At 43.5% G+C, this 24,150-nt stretch overlaps 1 protein-coding gene across 1 annotated transcript in view; it reads right to left on the bottom strand.

Annotated features, from left to right (window-relative positions):
• USP7 (ubiquitin specific peptidase 7) overlaps positions 1-24,150 on the bottom strand; it is a 3,814,244-nt gene that overhangs the window by 1,396,059 nt on the left and 2,394,035 nt on the right. The gene's annotated exons all lie outside the window — the stretch shown is intronic.

Genomic DNA, 24,150 nt, shown 5'->3' on the forward strand with positions numbered 1-24,150 from the left:
ATAGCTCTGGTGAGTTTGTCCGCTATCACGTTGGATTGTTGGCTCTCCCTGGGATGTGCGTTGCAATCAGAAAGCATTGGGAAGAGACTGCTCACTGCCATACTCTTAGGGCCTCTCGACAGAGGGAGTAAGACTCGTTTTCTCCTTGTTTATGTACCACACAACTGATATGTTGTCTGTCTGTACTGCAACTGTTCCCAGCAGAAGTGTGTCTTGGAATACTTGCACCACCAGAAGCACAGCTCTCACCTCCAGGAAGATGATATGAAAGTGCATCTCGTGACCTTGCCAAGTACCCTGGACTGTCTTTCCCAGATAATACCCCCCCTCCCCATCTGGGAATCGTCCATGGTCACTGTGGTTATTGGCTGTGGAAAAACAGTCGGCCTTGGGTCACCTGAGTGGAATGAAGCAACCAATGAAGGTCTCTCTTGCAGGTTTCTGTAATAATCTGGTGAGACAAAGGTAGTTCCTACAGGGACCACTGAGTAAACAGTAGCCACTGCAAAATTCTCATGTGCAGACGTCCTAATGGTATCAAGGTTACTGCTGCCACCATGGCACACAAAACTTTTAGAGCCACCTTTGCTTGCACTTCTTGGTCAAAAGCTTTTTCACTAGATGGTTAAGGGCTCAGACTCTTTTGGGGGAAGCCTTGCCAGCATTCTTTTTGTATCCAAGTCTGCCCCTATAAAGACTATATGTTGTGATGGCAACAAGGCAGATTTTTCAAAATTTATTGTGATCCCTAGATGGGAGCAAAGGTGAATTGTGGTGTCTCTCGCTCATGTGAGTAGAAGCTTGGTGGTGGCAGTTAGGAGCCAGTCGTCCTAGTACGGAAACACCCAGAACCACAGACGCCTCAAGTGAGCCGTAACCACTGCCATGCATTTGAACACTCTGGGGGCTGTAGTGAGACCAAATGGCAGAGCTCGAAACTGGTAGCGACTGGCTCCGAGCTGAAAGCACAAATGCCTCCTGGATCGCCTCTCCATTTTGATATGGTAGTACGCATCCTGGAGATCTAGCGAGCAAATCCAATCGTCTTTTCCCAAGAAAGGGAGTACTGACTGCAGTGTCACCATCTGGAAAGTATAGTTTGTGTACACTTACATAAATGTAGATGTTAGAGTGTATTCACTGCTGCAGTCATTACATATGGGTAATCTGCTGGCAGGTTGCCCTCAGTCTGCCTGATTAACAAAGTCTTGGGGCCTGAGTCGGTTGCTGTCCCTTCTTCCATGACGTCAGGGGTATAAAACATGCAGCCGACGCCATTACATCAGTTTTTCTTGCCCCAGATATCAGGTGACCCCCCCAAATGGGGAGCCAAATATTTAAGTAATTAAAAACACAAATATATACCTCCAAACAAAAGCAAATACACCAAAAAGGCTTTTAAGCATAGTAAAGGAAAGTAGAGATATAGTAAGAGAAAAACCGAGGGTTGGATGGAGGGCAACCAGGACTGCAACAGTGAATACACTCGAACATATACGTTTATGGTAAGTGTACACAACTGTACTATGTTCTTCGTGTTTCACTGTTGCAGTCATTACATTTGGGTAGATTCCCAAAGCTATGGTTGGGAGGATGGATTTTATACAGCATCAGGACCAGCTATAAGGCCCTGCAGGACAGCAATGGCAAAGCCAGCTCTTGATTTAGAGAAGAAAGGCAAATGGTAATGTTTGGTGAACGTATGAACTGAGCTCCAGGTAGCAGCTTCTAGAATCTCTGGTAAAAACACCTCTGAGAAAGGCTGTAGAAGTAGATGCAGCCCAGGTGGAATGAGATCTGATCCCCTGGGGGATAGTTTTACCATGGTGCATATAGCACAAATTAATACAATGGCTTACCCATTTGGAAATAGTCTGCTTTGAAACAGCCTTTCCCTCTGCCCCTGCAGCAAATGCCACCAGTAGCTGTTCAGATTTTCTTAGAGATTTTGTTCTGTTTAAGTAAAATCTAAGTTGTCTGTGTACATCTAATGAATGCAGAATCAGTTCCCCCTTGTTCTGTGGCTTGGGAAAGAAAGTTGGCAAATGAATGGTCTGATTAAGAGACACAATGGATACCACCTTAGGCATGAAGGATGGACTGGTCCTGAGAGACACCCTGTCCACATGAAAAATAATGAAAGGCTCCACTGTCATACGAGCCTGTAATTCGGAAATCCTTCTAGCTGAAGTGACTGCTAAAACTAAAGCTGTTTTCCAGGAGAGAAATTTTACGTCTGCATTAGCAGCTGGCTCGAAAGGAGGGAGAGTGAGTTTTTCCAAAACAAAATTGAGGTCCCAGGCAGAGGTTGGAGCTCTCCTGGGTGGTCTTGAGTTTTTGGCCCCTCTGAGATACTGCTTTAGCAGAGGATGACAGAAGAGGGGAGGTTCTGTGTTGTAATGAGCTGAAATGGCTGAGGCATGTATTTTTATGGAAGAAAAGGACAGGCCCTTGTGAAGCATCTCAGTTAAGTATTTTAAAATCTGAGGAATATTGGGCACTGCTGTGCTTATCCCTTGTGATTGATTCCAGGCACAGAATCTTTTCCATTTGTCAGCATAAGCTTTTCTAGTACTAGGCCTTCTTATCACCAAAATGACATCCATCACAGGTTTGCTGAGGGATGCTAAGGGTGAATTTAGGTGATTAGCCACGCTGCAAGATTCAAAATTTGGAGGTGAGTGTGCAGAATTTCATTGTTCTGCTGAGACATTAAGTAAGGTGTCTGAGGCAGGTGCCACGGTGGAAGGTGTGACACTGCACAGGAGTGGGTACCAGTGTTGGTGAGGCCAGTCTGGAGCTATCAAAATCATTTTTGGTTTGTCCTGTTTGACTTTTAGTAGAACTTTGGAGAGTAGAGGCAGAGGGAGAAAAGCATAGACTGATAGATTTTTCCAGCTGAATGACAGATCATCCACTTTCCAGGCTCTTTTGTGACGAGTTCTTGTGCAGAATTTGTCCAACTGATAGTTCTGGGGTGAGGCAAAAAGATCTATGTCTGGACTTCCCCATTTGTGTGTCAACATGTTAAAAATCCTTGGTTCCAGTTTCCATTCGTGTGGGTCCATGACACTTCTGCTTAGTTCGTCTGCCAGAGTATTCGGCTTTCCAGGCAGGAATTGAGCTTGTGGTTGTATTTGATAGGTCAAGGCAGTGTTCCACAATGCCATGGCTAGTCTGCAAAGGGGGTAGGAGTGTGTACCCCCCTGCTTATGTACCAAATAACTGTGGTGTTGTCTTTCATTAATTGCCATGGATGAAGGTGGTCCTTGAAGGCTGTCAGTGCATTCTGTACAGCTAGCATCTCTTTTTGATTGATATGAAGGTGCATTTGATTTGGGCTCCATTTGCCCTGAATGCAATTCCCTGCCAGATGAGCCCACCAAGCATAGTCTGATGCATCTGTAGTTAGGGTCTGGGCGGCAGGGGGTGGAGTGAATGGCAGTCCCTTGTTCTGGTGGCAGGCCACTGCCCACCATAGGAACTCTAGTTGCAGGCAAGGTATGATAGGAATCATTGTTTCCAGGCTGTGACAACGTTGACTCCATAAACATTAAGTATTTTATTTATTTATTTTTATTTTACATTTGTTGACCGGGCTAGTCTAACTGGATACATGTCCATTTTCAGCAGAGACCCGGGGAGATGAGCTCCACTTGAAAAGATTAATAAAACAGACATAAACATAAAATTGCAACCATATAAATGTATGTACAAAAATAATAGCAGATTATTACATTTCAATCGTCGAGTACAAAAATTGTTACAGAACATTATATAAATGTGCTAGTAGCTCTATTCTCAAGGAAGGAAGAAAAAAGAAACCATGTCCGCAGTGGTGATGATAGCCATGCCGTTTTAGATCAGTCTGGGTTTGTACAGGGGCATAACCCAGTGTGTTTGGAGGTAAAATTTCAATTTTTGTTTAAATAGTGTTAAAGAGGACATGGATGTAAATTCATTTGGAAGTTGGTTCCAGTATTTTCCAACAGCATTACAGAACAGGGAGTTACCAGAGATATTGTTAGATCTACTAGTAGATACTAGTAATTTCTTGGATGAGCGTAGGTTATTTAGGTTTTTATATGGGATGAAAAGGTTTGATAGTATTGGTGTTTTAGTTGTTTGGAAGAAAGTTTTATGGGCAATGACATGTTGGTTATAATGGATTTGGTTTTGTAGCTCAAGCAAGCCTAGTAGTTTCAGATTACGACAGTGGTGGGTTCTGAAAGAGGAGGCAGTGGCAAATCTAGCTATGTTATAAGAGTTTGACAGTTTGTTGAGGTTGTTTTTAGTCAGATTTGTATATATGGATGAAGCATAGAGGAGTGTGGAGATTAAATGGGTAAAGGCAATAGAAGTTCTGGCTTGTGGAGTAAGGAATGGCTTTATCCTATACAGGAAGCCCAGTTTCCTGTTTTTATAGTACTGCTAATGTGAGTTTCATAGGTAAGGTTGTTGTCTATTGTTATACCTAGATGTTTAGTGGTTAGGTCTGGAGATATCATGGTTCCGTTATTGGATAGGACTGAGAAGTTTATTGGTCTGGACTTGCGGGTGGGTGTAAAGAGCAATAGTTTAGTCTTTTTGGGGTTCAGGAGGAGGCAATGTTGTAAAAAACAGTTTTCTACTACAGTAAACATTCTCTGGGTTAAGGACTGTAGTTCAGATGAAGATTTAGCTGAGCAGATGATTGTAGAATCATCTGCATATGGAATACAGGTAGCGTGAGTAATTGCTAGATGAAGGTCATTTATATAGATTGAGAATAGGAGGGGACCAAGAATTCAGCCCTGAGGGACTCCTAGTGTAACGGGGAGATGTAAAGATAGGTTATTGTCCCAAAGTACAGCTTGTCTGTTAAGGTACGATTGGAACCACTGAATAACCAGTGAATCTAGGGAAAGAGATCTTAGTACATTTATAAGTAACTGACGGTTGACCATGTCAAAAGCTTTGGAAAAATCAATAAAGAGTGCTGAGGAGAGGGTGGTGTTATTTTTGTTATGATTGATACTCTCATAGAAGGATAGAAGAGCAGTGGTAGTACTATGAAATGGTCTGAAGCCATGTTGGCAATTTGCTAGTAGATTATTTTGCAGTAAGTGATCAAGTTTTGTTTATGGATACATCTTTCCATTATTTTAGCTAAAGGAGACAGTAATGCTATTGGACGGTAGTTGGAGTATTCGTTAGAATTGCCACCTTTGTGTAGGGGGTGAGTGTGTGAGATTTTCCAGATGGTAGGAATATTTCCCTCTTGTAAGGTTCTATTTATCAGGATTGACATTGGGTAGGCTATAGCTTTGGCAGGTTTTTGGAGATATTCTGCTGGTAGGTTATCGGCTGATGGTTTAAGTTTTTGAAGAAGATTACAGATAAGGTGAGTTGGGACTGGTTGCCAGTAGAAAATAGGGAGTGAATTTGTTACAGAATTTGGGTGACTAGAATTCTGAGTTATTTGATTAGCCAGTGATTGGATGGCCTCTGTGAAGAAGGTATTGAAGGCGTTTGCTGTTTGTTTGGGATCTTTGGGGTTGGCTCCTGCTGGGGGTTGAGTGGTGGAATGACCAGAGTGAAGAAGTTTGTTAATACTGGCCCAGAACTTTTGTGGATTACTTTGGTTAGTTTGCTGGAGATGACAGTAAAACTTTTTTTTGTCCGAGAGAATTGCTTTTTTGTATCATTTCTCATTTGTTTAAATTTAAGTTGGTCTACGAGTTGCTTAGTAAATCTCCAAAGAGCCCAGAGTTTGTTTCTAAGTAGGATTTTCTGCCTGGTTTCCTTAGTAAGCCATGGGGCTGGCTTATACTTAGTTCTGATAGTACGCTTTGGTGCATGATAGTCTAGGATTGTTAAGAATTTTGAATTAAAGTAATTCACTGCCTCATCTAGAGGGAGGTGTTTAATGGATGTCCAATCACATGCTCTAAGTTCACTTTGGAAATAGTCAGGATGAAAGTTTTTATTGGTTCTGATTGTTTTAAGTGTGGTTGGGTTAGGAGTAGTTGTCTTATGCCTAATGATATAAGTGAGCGAGTAGTCACTTAAATCTGGAGGAAGGGTTGCATCCTTATACATATGCTGGTGATTGTTTATGAGTACCCAATCTAATATACTCTATTATTGGGTTTGTTAATTCTGATTGGGAAGTTGATCATTTGTGAAAATCAATGTAGGTTAATGTGTGAAGTTGGCCGATTTTGTGTGCAGGTTTTCCAATCAATATTAAAGTCACCTAGAATTATAGTCTCTTGAGGGAAAGATGAAGATAACTCAGCAAGGGTGCCTTCAAGGATACAAGTATTATTACCAGGAGGTAGGTAAGATGCAGATGACTATTATTGATTTACTAGTGTTAAGTTGAAGTTTGGTGGCAAGAATTTCAACATTATTGTGAGGTGTTGGATAGCAGTCTAGTGTGGAGGTTTGTAACCCCCCCCCCCTTTTTTTTTTTTTTAAGAGAGTATGGCAACTCCACCTCCCTTTTTAATTTTGCGGTCTGCTCTTAGGATATTGTAACCAGGTGGTAAGATTTCATTATCAGTAGTTGAAGGTTTTAACCATGTTTCTGACAAAAATAGCATGTCAAAAGAGTGGACATCCACGAGAGCAGGAAGGTAGGCAGCTTTGTTATTTAAGCTACGTATATTAAGGTGAGCTATAGAAAGTGAATTAGGAAGCCTAGGTGGGATAAGATTGGAGTGATCGGGGCTTTGTAGTTCAATATTGGTGGAGTGTATAGGGCCAGGGTTGGGATGGATGTCACCACTGGTAAATAGTTGAGGTTTTGGACAAGGGTAATGGAGTACATAAATTTGGTTGAATTGTTTTCTAGGTTTAAGGTAGACATATTTAATATGGATTAATCTGTGATACTTTGGAAGTATGAAGGTAGGAAGAGATGTGATATTTATATGTGTTTGGCATGTTGTTGGTGGTATAATACTAGTTTGCTTGTTAGGGTAGTAGAATTGTAGGTAAAGTGTTCATTAAAGTGTTCATAGGAGGTTAGTAGGTAAGATGTTGTTAAGAGAGGTAAAAGGGTGATAATGAGAAGTATTTGAATATGAGCAGGAGAAGCTGGTGTTTGCATTTTAAGTGATTTGAGGTAGAGGTGTAGTTATTAGAGGGAGGAGTTAGGATAGATCCGGTTAGTGAGAAGCAGTTGGTTTTGTACAGGTGATTAAATTAGGTGGAGGATATGATTGGCTTTGGGAGAGAAAGGGGTGTGGTTTGGAAGTATAAGTTTAGGTGTACTGGGGTGGGTGGGAATTGGGGGTAGGGTAGGGGAGCGGAGTGAGCCCGCAGGGTGAACGGAGCGGGCCAGACCAAGGACAAAACAAAGACTAGGAAGACAATCAGTGAAAGTGGAATGGAGAATCCAGGTAAATAGTCTGAAGGTAAGGGACAAAAAAATTTGCTGGAGGGGGAGAGGATCAGGATGGCAATAAAGTGATAGTGGGATATTTAGAGTGTGGGAGAAACAGGTAAGTAGTTGGAAGAAGCACTTTGCTGTTTAGTTGAGAATACAGCAGATTAGTGGTTGAGTGCTGCCATCTAGTGGGAGAACTTATGATAGCAGCAGAGATACCTCGATGAGAAAAACAAGTGGGGCAGACAGAGGAAAAAATGGATAAAGTGGGGGAAAACTAGGGCTTAAGTTAAGGATTGAAATAGGAGCAAAGTAGTAGAGTAAGGCTGCTGGTTGTCCTGGCTGGAGTAAGCTTAGTTATTATATTCCATAATCTGAGGTAAAAACGAGTTAATAATTACAGGAGATAAAGAACAGATAGTACATACTTTGCAATGCTTAACTTGGTTCCTTACATAATACAACACAGTAGTTGTTTTAGGTTCTTCCTGTATTGAGGTTGGTGTGTTTGTGAAGATTAACTTTGTTTATTTGTATAATTCTAGTTCGTGGGTAGCCAGCTGGTTGGGATTGCAGGGGAGTAACACAGCTGACAAGGTGGAAGAAATCTGAGTAAGATAGAGAGAGAGAGAAAAAAATTATTATGGGATAACTTCTATAATTATACAGGAATTAACTTGTGCATTATTAAAAACATCCAGAATGCTAGGACAAACAGTGCAGTATTCAACATACTGACAGAGTAAGCAGTAAAAAGCAGACTATTCATACAAAATATGGTTGAGGAACCTATTGTGTTCAGCTAAGAAAGCCTTAACAACGCTAATACATTGTTAACAGTGCTTGAGCCTAAGAATGGCTGTAAAATAAACAGTCATCAGTAAAAAAATGATACAAAGTCAGGTTGTAAGAATATAAGTATTCCGCTAACAAAGCCTTAACAATGCTAATACACTGTTGAAATTCTCATACTCCTAAGAGACGGCTATGCTATTGAACATTAAAATGACCCCTTTCTTGTAGTTAAATAAACATCATTCTTTGTCTAAGCATTTCACAGTCAGATAATTAAATACAAGGATAAGGAAAATACTAGCTTTTGGATTAGGAGCATGTGAACTTGAAAGGATAAATAATGATGAGTTAGTCGATCCTTCAAGTCCGAGTTGACTGAAAATATTTTTCCCGTTCAGCGCTCCTGAGTCAGGAAAAAGGCGCGAAGGAAATCTTTATGGGTACAAACAGTGCTCCACTCGTTCCGCAATAAAGAGGCAAGTAAAATAACTCATTGGTAAGAGGCATTAAATCCTGAAAGTGCACTGAAGCACATATATTAATGAAACAAGTAGAAATGGCAAGTAGCTTTAAAATGAACTACTGCAGTCAAGTATATTGGAGGGGAATAGAATATACATCCAACCTTATTTGCGCTTCTGATGTAGGAGAAAGTACAGTTTTGTACCTACCATAAATGTAGATGTTCGAGTGCTAATACAGCTGCAGTCATAACAGATGGGTTCTCCTGCCGTCAGGCAGGTCCTCGGTTGGCCGAATTCCAAAGTCTAGGTCCGGCGTCGGTTGTCGTCGCTTCTTCCCTGACGTCAGTGCGACAGGGGTATAAAAGAACCAGCCGACGCCATTTTCTTCAGTTTTTCTTGCCCCAGATGTCAGGTGCCCCCAGAAGGAAGGCAATTCATAAAATTATGTAATAATGCAATGCAATATAATCAAAAAATAGTAGTTGCAAGCAAATACACCCTAAAAGAATACCCCTAGAGGGGAAAGAGGGAGGGAAACCTGGACTGCAGCTGTATTAGCACTCGAACATCTACATTTATGGTAGGTACAAAACTGTACTATGTTCATCGTGCATACAGCTGCAGTCATAACAGATGGGTAGAATCCCAAAGCTAAGAAAGGGATGGTAGGCACTAGGTGGAACTAGGAGCAGCCAAAATGCCCTGCAAGACTGCAGTGGCAAAGCCTGCTCTAGATTTGGAGTATAATGGTAGGTTGTAGTGCTTGGAGAAGGTATGCACAGAACTCCAAGTGGCTGCTTCCAAAATATCCTTGGTAGGAACTCCTCTGAGGAAGGCTGCAGAGGTGGCTGTGGCCCTGGTGGAATGAGTTCTAATGCCTGTAGGTACAGTTTTGCCATGAAAGGAATAGCAAAAGCGTATGCAGTGGGCTATCCATTTTGAGATTGTCTGTTTGGAAATTGGCTTTCCTTGAGCTCCTACCGCATAGGCCACAAAAAGCTGTTCTGATTTTCTGAAAGGTTTTGTTTTGTCCAAATAATAACGCAGTTGTCTGTGGATGTCTAAGGAATGTAGTAATCTCTCCCCTTTGTTTTGAGGATTAGGATAAAAAGTAGGTAAATGTATGGCCTGATTTAAAGCTACCCTGGATACCACTTTAGGCATAAAGGACGGGTTGGTTCGTAATGAAACTCTGTCCTGATGGAAGATGATAAAAGGCTGGACAGCCATAAGAGCCTGTAGTTCTGAAACTCTACGAGCTGAAGTGATAGCCAGAAGGAAAGCTGTTTTCCAGGACAAATATTGTAAATCTGATGAGGCAGCTGGCTCAAAAGGAGGCAAAGTCAGTTTTTCCAGAATGAAATTTAGATCCCAAGCAGGTATTGGTTGTTTCCTTGGAGGTCTTAAATTCTTAGCCCCTCTGAGGAACTGTCTTAATAGAGGGGGAGAGAATAAAGGTGGATCAGTGTTGTGTTGTATTCTGCAGAAATGGCTGAGGCATGGATTTTGATGGAAGGAGAACAAAAGTCCACTGCTTAACAGTTCAGCCAAATATTGTAGTATTTGAGGTAAATTCAGTTTTCCAGGGCTCTGGCCCTTTTTCTCATTCCAGACACAAAAACGTTTCGATTTTGCGGAGTAAGCTATTCTAGTTGATGGCCTTCTGGCCTCCAAAATGACATCCTGCATCTCCTTGGAGAGTAGGGCCTGCTGCGATGCTAAGGAATCTTCCATGCGATTAGATTGAGTGTTTTCAGCTGACTGTGAAGAGTTTTGAAGCTATGCTGAGTCAGAAGAAGAGGCATTAGAGGCAGGGTCCATGGTGGGGAATGAGTCAGGCTCCTCAGGAGTGGGTACCAGTGTTGCCTTGGCCAGTCCGGAGCAATGAGGATCATCTTTGGTCTGTCTGCTCTGGTCTTCAATAGGACTTTGGGCAGCAGAGGAAGAGGCGGGAAGGCATAAACTGTCATTGATGTCCAACTGAAAGAGAGCGTCCAGGCCTTTGGATGGAAGATCCTTGAGCAGAATTTTGTCAATTGATGATTTTTGTGGGAGGCAAAGAGATCTATGTCTGGCCTTCCCCATTCTTGGATTATTTCTGTAAAAACTTTTGGATGCAACTTCCATTCGTGTGAATCTGTCATATTCCTGCTTAGGTTGTCTGCCAGCGTGTTTTCCTTGCCTGGCAAGAACTGTGCTTGTAGTTCCATTTGTAAGTCCATGGCCATGTTCCAAAATGACATGGCCAGTCTGCATAGGGGATAAGAATGTGTTCCTCCCTGCTTGTTTATGTACCACATAACTGTGGTGTTGTCCGTTCTTATCAATAGTTGACCTGGTTGTAGAAGGTCCTTGAAAGCTATAATAGCATTTATTACTGCTAGCATTTCTTTTTGATTGATGTGAAGGTGCTTTTCTTTTTGGGACCATTTGCCCTGAATGCACCGGTCTGTCATGCGCCCAGGCGTAGTCCAAGGCGTCTGTTGTGATGACTTGATTTGCTTGAGGCTTGCTGAAAGGAAGACCTGTGTTTGTTTGACATGCTTGAGCCCACCACAGAAATTCCTTTTGCAGACATGGAATTAGTGGTATTATTGTTTCCAAACTGTGGCTGTGTTGAGACCACATGTTTTTTAGGTACCATTGTAGTTTTCTCATATGCAGCTTTGCACATGGGATTAGTAAGATGCAAGATGCCATGAATCCCAGAGCCTGCAGGATTTTCCTTGCAGTCAGCCTGGTGCAATTTGCCAGTGTTCTGAAATATTGAATTAGTTGCCCCTGTTTCTCTGGCGTGAGGTAGGCCATCTGGGTGTTTGTGTCCAAATTGGCACCCAGGAAAATTACCTTCCGCGAGGGTATTGGCCTTGATTTCTCTTTGTTGACTGTGTTATCCCAGAGAGTTTAATAACATTATTACATAAGCCAGATGTTTCAGAAGAATGTGCTTGCTGTCCGCTTGGATCAGGCAGTCGTCCAAATAAGGGTATATTTGTATCCCTTGAAGTCTGCAGTAGGCAATTACTGATGCCAGGCATTTCGTGAATACTCTGGGCGCAGTAAATAAGCCAAAGGGCAATGCAGAGAATTGATAATGGGTTGAACCTGCAAGAAATCTGAGGTATCTTCTGCAATTTTGTCTGATTGGGACATGCAGGTATGCCTCCTTGAGGTCCAATGTTACCAGCCAAGACTCCTTGCCCAGCATGGGAAGAAGTTGCTGTAGAGTGAGCATCTTGAATTTTGGAATGCAGTAGGAATGTGTTTAGGATGGAAAGATCCAAAATAGGTCTCCAATCTTTTCCCTTCCTTGGCACCAGAAATAGCCTGGAATAAAACCTTGACCTTGTTCGTGTGTAGGTACCTCTTGAATAGCTTTCATGTTTATAAGATCTGAAATTTGCTTTTGTGCCTCTGCCCTTTGATTGTGTGGCAGGTTTGGCATGCCTCTCATTTTTGGAAGGGTATGAAAATGGAATTTGTAGCCTCTGTTTATAATGTCCAGGATCCATTTGTCCTTTGTGACAACATGCCAATTTTTTGAGAATAGTGCCAGCTTTCCTCCTAAGGGGGCTGCCATTTGAGACCTGGTTGGCATGCAAAGGGTAAGTCATTGGGTTTGCTTTCTGAAAGATTGCGAGTTGTCCTCACCACCACTTTGTGTAGGAGCTTGCCATTGTCTGCCTCTGTACGATCCTTGTGATTGTCCTCTGCCCCTCGGGCGCCTGTATCTGCCTCTTTGGGGTCTGTCTGTGGCAGGAAAGGACCAGTTTTTGGAAGGCCAATTTCTACTAAAACGTGGGGGTTGAACCTGCAGAAATTCTTTCACAGTTTGCATTGACTTGGCCTTTTCCTCCATTTTCCGTAATACTTCCTCAGCATTTGCCCCAAATAGTACATCCTTTTGAAGAGGGGCATCTAGTAATTTAGCTTTGACATGATCAGGCAAGGCTTGTTCCTTGAGCCAGGCATGCCTACGTATGACTGAGCCTGTAACAGCAGCTCTACATGAGGCCTCTAGAGTATCAAAACCACATTGTAAGGTATGTTTACCCACTTGTTCTGCACTATGCATCAAATCCTGCAGCTCCTTCACGTCTGGTTGTTCAGGTTGTGACATTTTACTTTTCAATTGAGATAACAGAAACTGTTGGTATTTTAGCATATGAAACTGACAGTTTAAGGCCCTCATGGATAAGGTAGCCGAGGAATATACCTTTTTTCCCCACCTTTCTAAGGATCTGGAATCTCTCTAGGAAGGCAATGGATTTTTGGCAATGGAGGCCTTAACTCCCTTGGGCCCCTGTGAGATGGTTTCTAGGTCAGCAGCATGGCTTTTGTATAGAAATTGGTGAGAGTCAGGAACCCTGTAGTACCTGTCAGGCTTAACTGGAGCTGGAGGAAGAGAGTCCGGGTTAAGGCAGGCCTCCGAGTAAACATCATCTAGGATGTCCAAGACAGGAGGTATAGCCAGAGGCCTGTGCTGGGGTAACAAAAGAAATTCCCTGAGCCTTTTCTTGGAATCTGAATAATCCTGGCCTTCCCAGTGGAAGTGTTCCCTTAAGGTATGCAGAGTTTCCCCAAATGAGTAATCCTCGGGGGGGGGTTACAGAAGGAATAGACTCCTCTGCATCAGAGTCTTCAAAAGGGGAGTAAGACTGTTCCTGATAATCAGAGTGTTCTGAAATAATGGAGCCCTGATCAGAGGAGGGGGAATCTTCCTCCACTCTGGGTCTTTTGTCCGGAGGTGGCTGAGAACCTCTGATTAGAGGAATTAAATCCTCAGCCATTTTAAGCATCTGTTTCTTAGGCATGGGGCCTGGAGATGGGCCCTGTGTAGCTGGTCTCTTAGGGTGCATGGTTGCTTTAGACTTGGTGAAAGCCTTGATGGAGAAAGAAGAGGAAGGTCTGAAGACACCTTGAGTGGAGGTGGACATGTCCACATTCTGTGTTTCAACGCCAAGAGTGGCTTCGGTATCTGTAGTCGGGGTGTGGGCCGAGGAGCCTGCGACCTCGGGTACAGGAGACACCGCCAAAGAGGTGTCGTCGGTAATCAGGGGCTGCGTAGGCGCCTCGCTGAGAACCAGACCACGTGTAGTCGGCTTTGGCGTGGTGTCGGTAGAGGCCGCGGACCTCGAGTGTCGGTCCTTGTCTTTGCGTTTTTTAGACAAAACCAGAGTCGGAGTATCCGACGACATAGTATAGTTAAATGCTTTCCCAAAAAAATGCTGGGCGAACTCCGCCCGACGCTTAATAGTGCATTTGTTGAATGTAGCACAAAAGCGACAGACCGAGACGTCGTGGTCTGGGCCTAAACAAGGTATACAGAGGGAATGGAAATCCTTATATGGTATTTGCTTCCCACAAGAAATACAATTATTAACTTTGTCTGACATCGGTCTGAGGCAAGAAAAGTTTCCCCAACGGGGTACTTAGCTTTTAAGAAGACTTCGGTCCCAAATTTTTCGTAATCTCAGGAGCTGGCCGACCGGCACTTGCGAACTGCTTCTGCTTCGGGCACCGCGCGGCAAGAAAGACTGAAGAAAATGGCGTTGGCTGGTTCTTTTATACCCCTGTCGCACTGACATCAGGGAAGAAGCGACGACAACCGACGCTGGACCTAGACTTTGGAATTCGGCCGACCGAGGACCCGCCTGACGGCAGGAGAACCCATCTGTTATGACTGCAGCTGTATGCACGATGAACATCAGGCGCGTAGGTATTCTCAAATAGTGGTATGGCAAGTAGCACTATAACAAATTATTTTAGTCAAGTATGTTGTAAGTGAATTGATTATGAACCTACCCTTATTCACGCTTCTGAAGGAGAAGAAAAGGCGCGAAGGTAAACTCAACGGGTAGTAAGAATTGTGTTACTCGTTTCAAGTTACACAGACAGCAAAAAGGCAATGGTGAAAAGTACATTAAACATGAAGGTGCACCAACGCACCCAACTTAAATTTACTAATGGGCTAGCAACAAGTGTTTGGCTCAAGCTTCTTCCGTCCAGTGTGTTTAAGGGTAATAGAGAACTTTTCTCATTCAGCGCTCCTGAGGAGCGGAGGCACGTGCAGCTGGGATAGGTTCAACAAAAAGAGAATTTGTAACACTGACTGTGCTAAATACAGGTTAAGAGTTAGTTCAGCAGATACTTGCTAATTATAACTATCTGACTCTACATCACAGCTAGAGAAATAGCAGTCTAAGACATAGACATCACCTAGCTAGTACACAATAATTGCTAAAAAAAGTTGCAGTTTACATACTACATAAATGCCAGTTAGAAACATCTTCATGATTGATCCACAGCAAAAAACGCTACTAATACTGCATAGGAATGTTAACTACAGGCAATTTGAGGCTTATTATACTATGATTGCGATGCAAGCAGTGACTGTTGAAAGTATCAGCACATAAACCTACACATACAATTGCGGCAAAATAACCAAATACTACTACATACAGTAAGCGTTCTTGCCTGGGACGTGCAGCAGCCTGGAGCAGGAAAGATGAAATGAAGATGGCGGCTTAAGAAAGGGGCATATTTGAAAGTTAAGGAGTTTCCTCATATGCAGTCTTGCATATGGAATTAGAAGAATGTAGGAGGCCATGAACCCCAAGGCTTGCAGAATTTGTCTTGCAGATAGCAGGGTTTTTATGGCCACCTGTTTGAAGTAAGTTACCAAATGAATTTGCTTTTCTGGCGTAAGGTAAACCATCGGGACAGTTGTATTCAAGCTCGCACCCAGGAATGTAATTTTTTGAGAGGGTACCAGTTGCGATTTCTTTTTGTTTATGGTGTACCTTAGACAAGTTAGAAAGTGCAGTTTTGTACCTACCATAAACGTAGATGTTCGAGTGCTCACCCTGCTGCAGTCATCACACTTGGGTTATCCTGTAGTCAGGCGGTCCCCGCAGTCGGCCGGAATTCCAAAGTCTTGGTCCGACGTCGGTTGCTGTCGCCTCATTCCTGACGTCAGTGCGCCAGGGGTATATACATTGCAACCAATGCCATTTTCTTCAGTTTTTCTTGCCCCAGATGTCAGGTGCCCCCAAAAGGGTGATCAGAATTAGTACCAAATGGTGTGAACACTGCACAAACACAAAATCCATTCAGCTATAAGCAAATACATCAGTAAGGCATAGCAGAGATTTAGCCAGTAGATCAGAGGGGATGGAGGGAGGGAGGGTAACCTGGACTGCAGCAGGGTGAACACTCGAACATCTACATTTATGGTAGGTACAAAACTGTACTATGTTCATCGTGTTACCCTGCTGCAGTCATCACACTTGGGTTGAATCTCAAAGCTAAGGTAGGGGGGAGGTATCATAGAGGGTTAGTGGAGGCAAGAAGGCCCTGTAGAACTGCAGTGGCGAAGCCCGCCCTGGACTTGTAAAGAGGCAAGTGATAGTGTTTGGTGAAGGTGTGTACAGAACTCAAAGTTGCAGCTTCTAAAATTTCCTTGGTAGGAACCCCCCTGAGAAAGGCTGTAGAGGTAGCTGTTGCCCTGGTAGAGTGGGATCTAATGGTAGCAGGCACTGGTTTCCCATGATGGGTATAACAGAACCGTATGCAATGACCTATCCATTTTGAAATGGTTTGCTTGGATATAGCCCTCCCTTTAGAAGCTGTAGCATAGGATACAAAGAGCTGGTCAGTTTTTCTGAAAGTCTTAGTTTTATCCAAGTAGTAACAAAGCTGCCTGTGAATGTCCAAGGAATGCAGGAGTCTCTCACCTTTGTTTTGTGGATTGGGGAAGAAGGTGGGTAGTTGGATGGTTTGATTTAAAGCTACACTGGAAACCACCTTAGGCACAAAGGAAGGATTAGTTTGTAGAGAAACTCTGTCTTGATGAAAAATGAGGAAAGGTTCCACTGCCATTAGTGCCTGTAGTTCTGAGACTCTCCTAGCTGAAGTTATTGCCAGGAGCAGGGCAGTCTTCCAAGATAGGAACTGAAGGTCTGCAGAGAAAGCTGGTTCAAAGGGAGGTAGCATTAGTTTTTCCAGTACAAAGTTGAGGTCCCATGTTGGTGAAGGAGCTCTCCTAGGTGGACTAATGTTTTTTGCCCCTCTGAGGAACTGCCTTAGAAGAGGATTTGAAAATAAAGGTGGATTCATGTTGTAGTGAGCTGAAATAGCTGAAGCATGGATTTTAATTGAGGAAAAGGAAAGTCCTTTGTGCAACATCTCAGCTAAATACTGCAGAATGTGAGGCATGTGAGGTTGAGTTGTGTCTTGGCCTTTAGCTTGGTTCCAGGCACAAAACCTTTTCCATTTGTCCGAGTAAGCCTTCCTGGTGCTCGGCCTCCTGGCTTCCAGAATAACACCCAGAACTGCTTGTGAAAGAGGAGCTGGTTGGATGTTTAGTAGATTTGCCATGCAGCCAGATTTAAAGTTTTGAGCTGGCTGTGTAGAATCTGTTTGTTTTGTTGCGTGAGCAAATGGGGTATTTGAGGCAATATCCATGGTGGGCTGTGAGCCATATTCTTCAATAGCGGGTACCAGTGCTGGCGTGGCCAGTCTGGGGCTATGAGAATCAGTCGTGGTTTCTCCTTTTTGACCTTCAAAAGAACCTTTGTGAGGAGAGGTAATGGAGGAGAGGCATCTGCTGTCAGCTTTTTCCAACTAAAGGAGAGAGCGTCCACTTTCCAAGCTTGATGGTGGAATGTCCTTGTACAAAATTTTGTCAGTTGGTAGTTTTGAGGACTGGCAAACAGGTCTATGTTTGGAAGGCCCCATTTCTGAGTTATCATTGTAAATATTTGTGGGTCTAGTTTCCACTCGTGGGGATCTTTGATGTTTCTGCTTAGGTCATCTGCCAATGTGTTCTTCTGTCCTGGCAGGAATTGAGCTTGTAACTGGACTTGGTAGGCCAGAGCTGTGTTCCATAAGATCATTGCTTGCCTGCAAAGAGGGTAGGAATGTGTGCCAACTTGTTTATGTACCACATTACTGTGGTGTTGTCAGTTGTCCTGGATGCAGTAGATCCTTGAAGGCTGTCAGAGCTTTCTGTACAGCTAGCATCTCTTTTTGATTTATGTGCAGTTTTCTTTGTTCTGCAGTCCATAGGCCTTGAATGCATTGTCCTGCCATGTGTGCCCCCCAGGCGTAGTCTGAAGCATCTATTGTGATAGTTTGCCTGGTTGGGGGCAAGGTGAAAGGCTGACCCTTGTTGAGGTGACATGCCTGTGACCACCATAGAAACTCCTGTTGAAGGCAGGGAATGAGAGATATCATTGTGTCCAAGCTGTGGCTGTGTTGAGACCATACGCTTTTAGGTACCACTGTAATTTCCTCATATGCAGTTTTGCAAATGGTATTATTAGTATGCAAGATGCCATGAAGCCCAAAGCCTGCAGAATTTTTCTTGCAGTTAATTGGGTCTTTGTTGCCATTGTCTTGAAATATTGAGTCAGTTGTAGTTGCTTGTCTGGTGTTAGATAAGCCTTCTGGGCCGTTGTATCCAAGCTGGCACCCAGGAATGTCATTTTTTGTGAGGGTACTAGTTTTGACTTCTTTTCGTTTACTGTGTACCCCAGACAATTTAGTAGATGCTTCACAAAGGCCAGATGATGTAAGAGAATGTCTTTGCTTTCTGCTTGGATGAGGCAGTCATCCAGGTATGGATATATTTGAATTCCTCTTTGTCTGCAGTATGCAATTACTGGTGCCAGGCATTTTGTGAAAACTCTGGGTGCAGTAGATAAGCCAAAGGGCAGTGCAGAGAATTGATAATGGGTTGAACCTGCAATGAAACTGAGGTATCTTCTGCAACTTTGTCTGATAGGGACATGCAGGTATGCCTCCTTGAGGTCCAACGTTACTAGCCATGCTTCCTTGCCCAACATGGGAAGTAGCTGCTGTAGTGTTAGCATCTTGAATTTGGGAACTTGTAAGTGTTTAGAATTGAAAGGTCCAGAATTGGTCTCCAAGCATTGTCCTTTCTGGGTACTAGAAAGAGCCTCGAGTAAAATCCTTGGCCTTGCTCTCGAGTAGGTACCAGTTGAATGGCTCTCATGTCTAGGAGAGCTGTAATTTGCTTTTGTGCCTCTGCCCTTTGATTTTGTGGCAGGTTTGGCATTCCTCTTTTCATTGGCAAGGTGTGAAAGTGGAATCTGCATCCTCGTAAAATTATGTCTAGGACCCATTTGTCCTTTGTGACCATGTGCCAGTTGTCTGCAAACAGTGCGAGTTTTCCCCCCAAGGGGGCTGTCAAGAAAGTACAGCTTGGCCAGATGAGGTGCAAGTCATTCAGTTTGCCTTCTGGTGGGTTGAGACCTGTCTTCTCCTCCCTTCTGTGTTGTAGTGCCCCATTGGCGAGGCTTATACTGGGCTTGTGGTTGTCCTCTGCCCCTTGGGCGCCTGTATTTACCCCTCTGTGGTCTGTCAGTAGCTGGAAAGGACCAATTTTTTGTTGGCCAGTTTCTACTGAAGCGACGGGGTTGTACTTGTAGGAAATCTTTGACTGTCTGCATTGATTTTGCCTTATCTTCCATTTTCTTTAAAACTTCTTCTGCTTTAACTCCAAAAAGAACATCCTGCTGTAAGGGAGCATCTAGTAGTTTTGCTTTAACATGATCAGGAAGAGTTTGTTCCTTTAACCAAGCATGCCTACGTATAACTGATCCAGTGACAGCTGCTCTGCAGGAGGCCTCCAAATAATCAAACACACATTGTAAGGTGTGTTTGCCCACCTGCTCAGTGGCATGCAACAAATCCTGTACTTCTTTCAATTCAGATTGTTGGGGTAGGGAGGTTATCCTTTGCTTTAACTGAGAGATTAGAAATTGCTGATACTTAAAGCATATGAAATTGACAATTTAGTGCCCTCATAGCTAATGTGGCTGAGGTATAAACCTTTTCCCCCCACCTGTCGAGTGCTCTGGAATCCCTCTCAGAAGGTACTAGGTTTTTAGCCGTAGAAGCCTTAGCCCCCCCTTGGGACCCTGGGAGATAGTCTCTGGGTCAGCTACTGGGCTTTTGTAAAGAAATTTGTGGGAATCAGGTACTCTATAGTATCTGTCAGGCTTAGCCGGAGCAGGATGAAGAGAGTCTGGGTTGAAACTGGATTCTAAATAGACATCATCCACAATGTCAAACACAGGTGGGATGGCTAGAGGTCTGTGTTGGGGGAGTAAGAGGAACTCTCTGAGCCTTTTCTTGGAATCAGAGTAGTCCTGACCTTCCCAGTGAAAATGTCCCCTCATAGTGTGTAAGGTTTCCCCAAAGGAGTAGTCCTCAGGAGGAGAAGCTGAGGGAATAAGAGTCCTCAGCATCAGAATCTTCATAAGGAGAGTAGGAATAATCTTGGTCCTCAGAGGAATCCGAAGAAATGGACAGTTGCTCAGAGGAAGCAGAGTCTTACTCTTGTCTAGGCCTTTTGTCAGGAGGGGGCTGTGAACCCCTGATAAGAGAAATCAAATCTTCAGCCATTTTGAGCATCTGTTTCTTAGGGATAGGGCCTTGAACAGGAGACTGAAGTGCAGTCTTTTTAGATTTAGGAGTCTTAGACTTAGAAAATGTTTTAATGGTGAGAGTCGTCGGTCTGAAAACGCCTTCAGAAACCAATGGCATTTCTGTAGCACCGACGTCTTTAGAAGCTAAGCCGTCGGAAAGGCCTGAAGTAAAAGGCTGCGTCGGCCTAGTACATTCCGTCAAAATATCCGTAGCGGTCTCGGGTTCCAGATCTGCGGTAGTCAGGGGCTGCGTCGGAGCCTCACTGAGAACCGGAGTACCAGAGACTGGATCAACCGAGGCCTCGGAATCTGGCTTAGGCCTGGGCTGTCAGTCCTTATCCCTGCGTTTTTTGTGCACGCCGGTAGTCGATAGCTCCGAAGGCATGTCATAGTTACATTTTCTACCAAAATAGTGTTGTGCAAAATCAAATCGCCTTTTAATAGTACGCTTATTAAACCTAGCACAAAACAGACAAGAAATGACGCCGTGATCAGGGCCTAGGCAAGGTATGCAGTAAGAATGAAAATCCTTATGAGGTATTTGCTTCCCACAAGAAATGCAATTGTTAACTTTTTCTGACATAGGTCTGAGGCAAGAAAAGTTTCCCCAATGGGGTACTTAGCTTTATAGAAGACTACGGTCTGAAATTCAAATTCGACAATCTCAGGAGTTGGCCAACCGGCACTTGCGAACTGCTTCTGCTTCAGGAACCGCGCGGCAAGAAAGACTGAAGAAAATGGCGTCTGTTGCAATATATATACCCCTGGTGCACTGACGTCAGGGATGAGGCGACAGCAACCGACATCGGACCAATACTTTGGAATTCCGGCCAACTGCGGGACCGCCTGACGACAGGATAACCCAAGTGTGATGACTGCAGCAGGGTAACATGATGAACATCCCTTTTTACAAATGCCAGATGTTTTAGAAGAATGTCCCTGTTTTTTGCCTGAATTAGACAATCGTCCAGGTGTGGATATATTTGAATATTTCTTTGTCTGCAATATGCAATTACTGGAGCCAGGCACTTTGTGAAAACCCTGGGCGCAGTAGATAAGCCAAAGGGCAGTGCAGAGAACTGGTAATGCAAGTAGCCTGCTTTGAAGTGGAAGTATCTTTTGCAAGATTCCCTGATTGGGATATGCAGGTAAGCCTCTTAAGTCTAGAGTTACCAACCAGGCATCCTTGCCTAGCATAGGAAGTAACTGTTGAAGAGTCAGCATCTTGAATTTTGGAATGCCCAGAAATATGTTTAGAGTAGATAAGTCCAGAATTGGATGCCATGACTTGTCTTTTCTGGGTACCAGGAAAAGTCTTGACCTTGTCCCTTTTCCTCTTCTGGTACTCGTTGAATAGCCCCCATGTTCATGGGGGACAGTACTTGTTTCTGGGCCTCTGTTCACTGATTTGGGGGCAGGTCTGGCCATCCGTTTGGGATTGGCAACGTGTGAAAATGAAATTTGTATCCCTGGGATACTATACTTAAAACCCATTTGTCCCGGGTTATAAGTTGCCAGTTTCTTGCATGAAGTACAAGTCCCCCCCCCCCCCCAGAGGGGCGGCTAAAAGGTAAGTGCTTTGTAAGTGTAAAGACAAGTCATTGAGACTGTTTACCATAGGGAGGTGCCTTGTTGTTTCCAGATTTGGAGGAGGAGGAGGCACCCCATTGTTTTGTTCTAAAAGTCCCTTGTGACTTAAACCTGGAACCTTTGGAATGTCTGGGTTTGACTTGAGTGGCTCTCGAAGGACCTGGAAAGGACCAGTTTTTAGTAGGCCAGTGCCTACTAAATCTTGGAGGTTGCACTTGTAAGAAATCTTTCACAGTTTGCATAGATTTAGCTTTATCTGCCATCTTTTTTAAAACATCTTCAGCCTTATTACCAAAGAGACAGTCCTGTTGCAAAGGAGCATCCAACAATTTTGCTTTAACATGATCAGGCAGAGTTTGCTCTTTGAACCAAGCATGCCTTCTTAGCACAGACCCAGTTACAGCAGCCCTGCAAGAGGCCGCCAAAGAATCAAAACCATATTGCAAAGCATGGCTTCCAACGTGTTAAGCTGAATGCAATAAATCCTGTAAATCTTTATTTTCCACACAGTCAGCAATTATCATTTTCTGTTTAAGCAGTCCCATGATATGCTGTTGATATTTAAGCATATGAAATTTACTGTTTAAAGCCCTGATTGCCAAGGTTGCAGAAGTGTAAACCCTCTTACCCCATCTATCCAGCGCCCTGAAATCTCTATCAGAAGGGGTAGGATTTTTAGCAGTAGAGGCCTAAATGCCCTTGGGACCCTGAGAAATGGTTTCAGGATCTGCAATAGGATTTTTGAAAAGGAATTTGTGGGAGTCAGAACCCTATAGTATCTGTCTGGCTCCTGAGGCAGAGAATCGGGAGCCATACTAGATTCTGAAAAAACATCAACAATGTCTAGAACAGGAGGTATAGCCAAAGGCCTATGCTGAGAAAGAAGAAGAAAATCCCTAAGTCTCTTTTTAGATTCAGAGAAATCCTGACTGTCCCAGTAGAAATGTACCTGTAAGGTATGTAAAGTTTCCCCAAAAGAAAAATCCTCAGGAAGGGAAGCAGAAGGAATGGAATCCTCTGCATCAGAGTCCTCATAAGTAGGTATAGACAAATCCTGTTCATTAGAACAGTCAGAAGAAATAGAATCCTGTTCAGAAGATTCATAATCAATGTCTTGCCTAGGCCTCTTAGAAGGGGGGGGGGGTTGGGCTACCCCTGATAAGAGTAATTAAATCTTCAGCCATTTTGATCATTTGGTTTTTAGGCATAGGGGCCTGTACATGTGGCCCAGACTACGTTTTTTAGACACAGATTTAGATTTTGGCCTTAGTTTTGAAGATAGCGTCAGTCTAATATATAAATCTGTAGGCCTGAAAACACTCTCAGAAGGCAGTGCCTGCACAGCGGCTCTGGAACCATCTAAGGTAGAGACATCTACGGGTTCCATAACTGAAGCATCTTACGGCATACCAGACTTCGAATGGGTCTCAGTAGAGGCCTGCGAATCAGAAGTAGCGGGTATCTGGGGCTGCAAAAGCGACTCACTGAGTACCGGCGAACTGGCTTAGGAGAAGCGTCGCCGTCCGTTTTGGACCTCGATGGCCTGTCTCTTTTTCTTTGCGTTTTTTTAGGTATTCCGGTAGTCGGATTACTAACAGACGACATTTCTGGATAATTCAACAGAAACAACACCAGAATAGCAAAAACCAAACGGTCAACTACCATCAGCTAAGTTATATAAGCTAGCGAGAGAAGCATGGCTCGGACTAAAATAACGCTTCAAATTACTTTAGTAGTAATGAACATATCTAAATAAAAACGAACAACTGAGTTAAGCGCTTTCATCTGCTACAATGCAGACTTCATCAGCATTGTAGCAGATGAAAGCGTTTAACTCAGTTCGTTTTTATTTAGATATGTTCATTACTATTAAAGTAATTTGAAGCGTTACTTTAGTCCGAACAGTGTTCCTCTCGCTAGCTTATATAACTTAGCTGACGGTAGTTGACTGTTTGGTTTTTGTTATTTCTGGATAATTAAAGCGTGAGCCAAAATATTCAGAGGCAAAAATATACTGATGTTTAATAGTGCGTTGATTAAATTTAGCACAAAACCGACAGCAAGGTACATTGTGGTTAGGGCTTAGGCAAGGAATACAGTACAAATGAAAATCCTTATGAGGTATTTGCTTCCCACAAATAATGCAATTATTAACTTTTACTGACATCGGTAAGGAGCAAGAAAAAGTTTCCCCAATGGGGTACTTAGCTTTTTAGTTGAAGAGTTCGGTTTTGAAACTCGAAAACGAAAATTTCATGAGTCGGCCAACTGGCACTTGCGAACTGCTTCTGCTTCGGGCACCGTGCAGCAAGAAAGACTGATGTAATGGCGTCGGCTGCATGTTTTATACCCCTGACGACCTGACGTCATGGAAGGAGGGACAGCAACCGACGCAGGACCCAAGACTTTGTTAATCAGGCCGACTGAGGGCAACCTGCCAGAAGATTACCCAAATGTAATGACTGCAACA

This window comes from Protopterus annectens, chromosome 12.part0, assembly GCF_019279795.1.
Source record: "Protopterus annectens isolate FY-2018-M chromosome 12.part0, PAN1.0, whole genome shotgun sequence".
Classification (NCBI taxonomy): Eukaryota; Metazoa; Chordata; order Ceratodontiformes; family Protopteridae; genus Protopterus; species Protopterus annectens.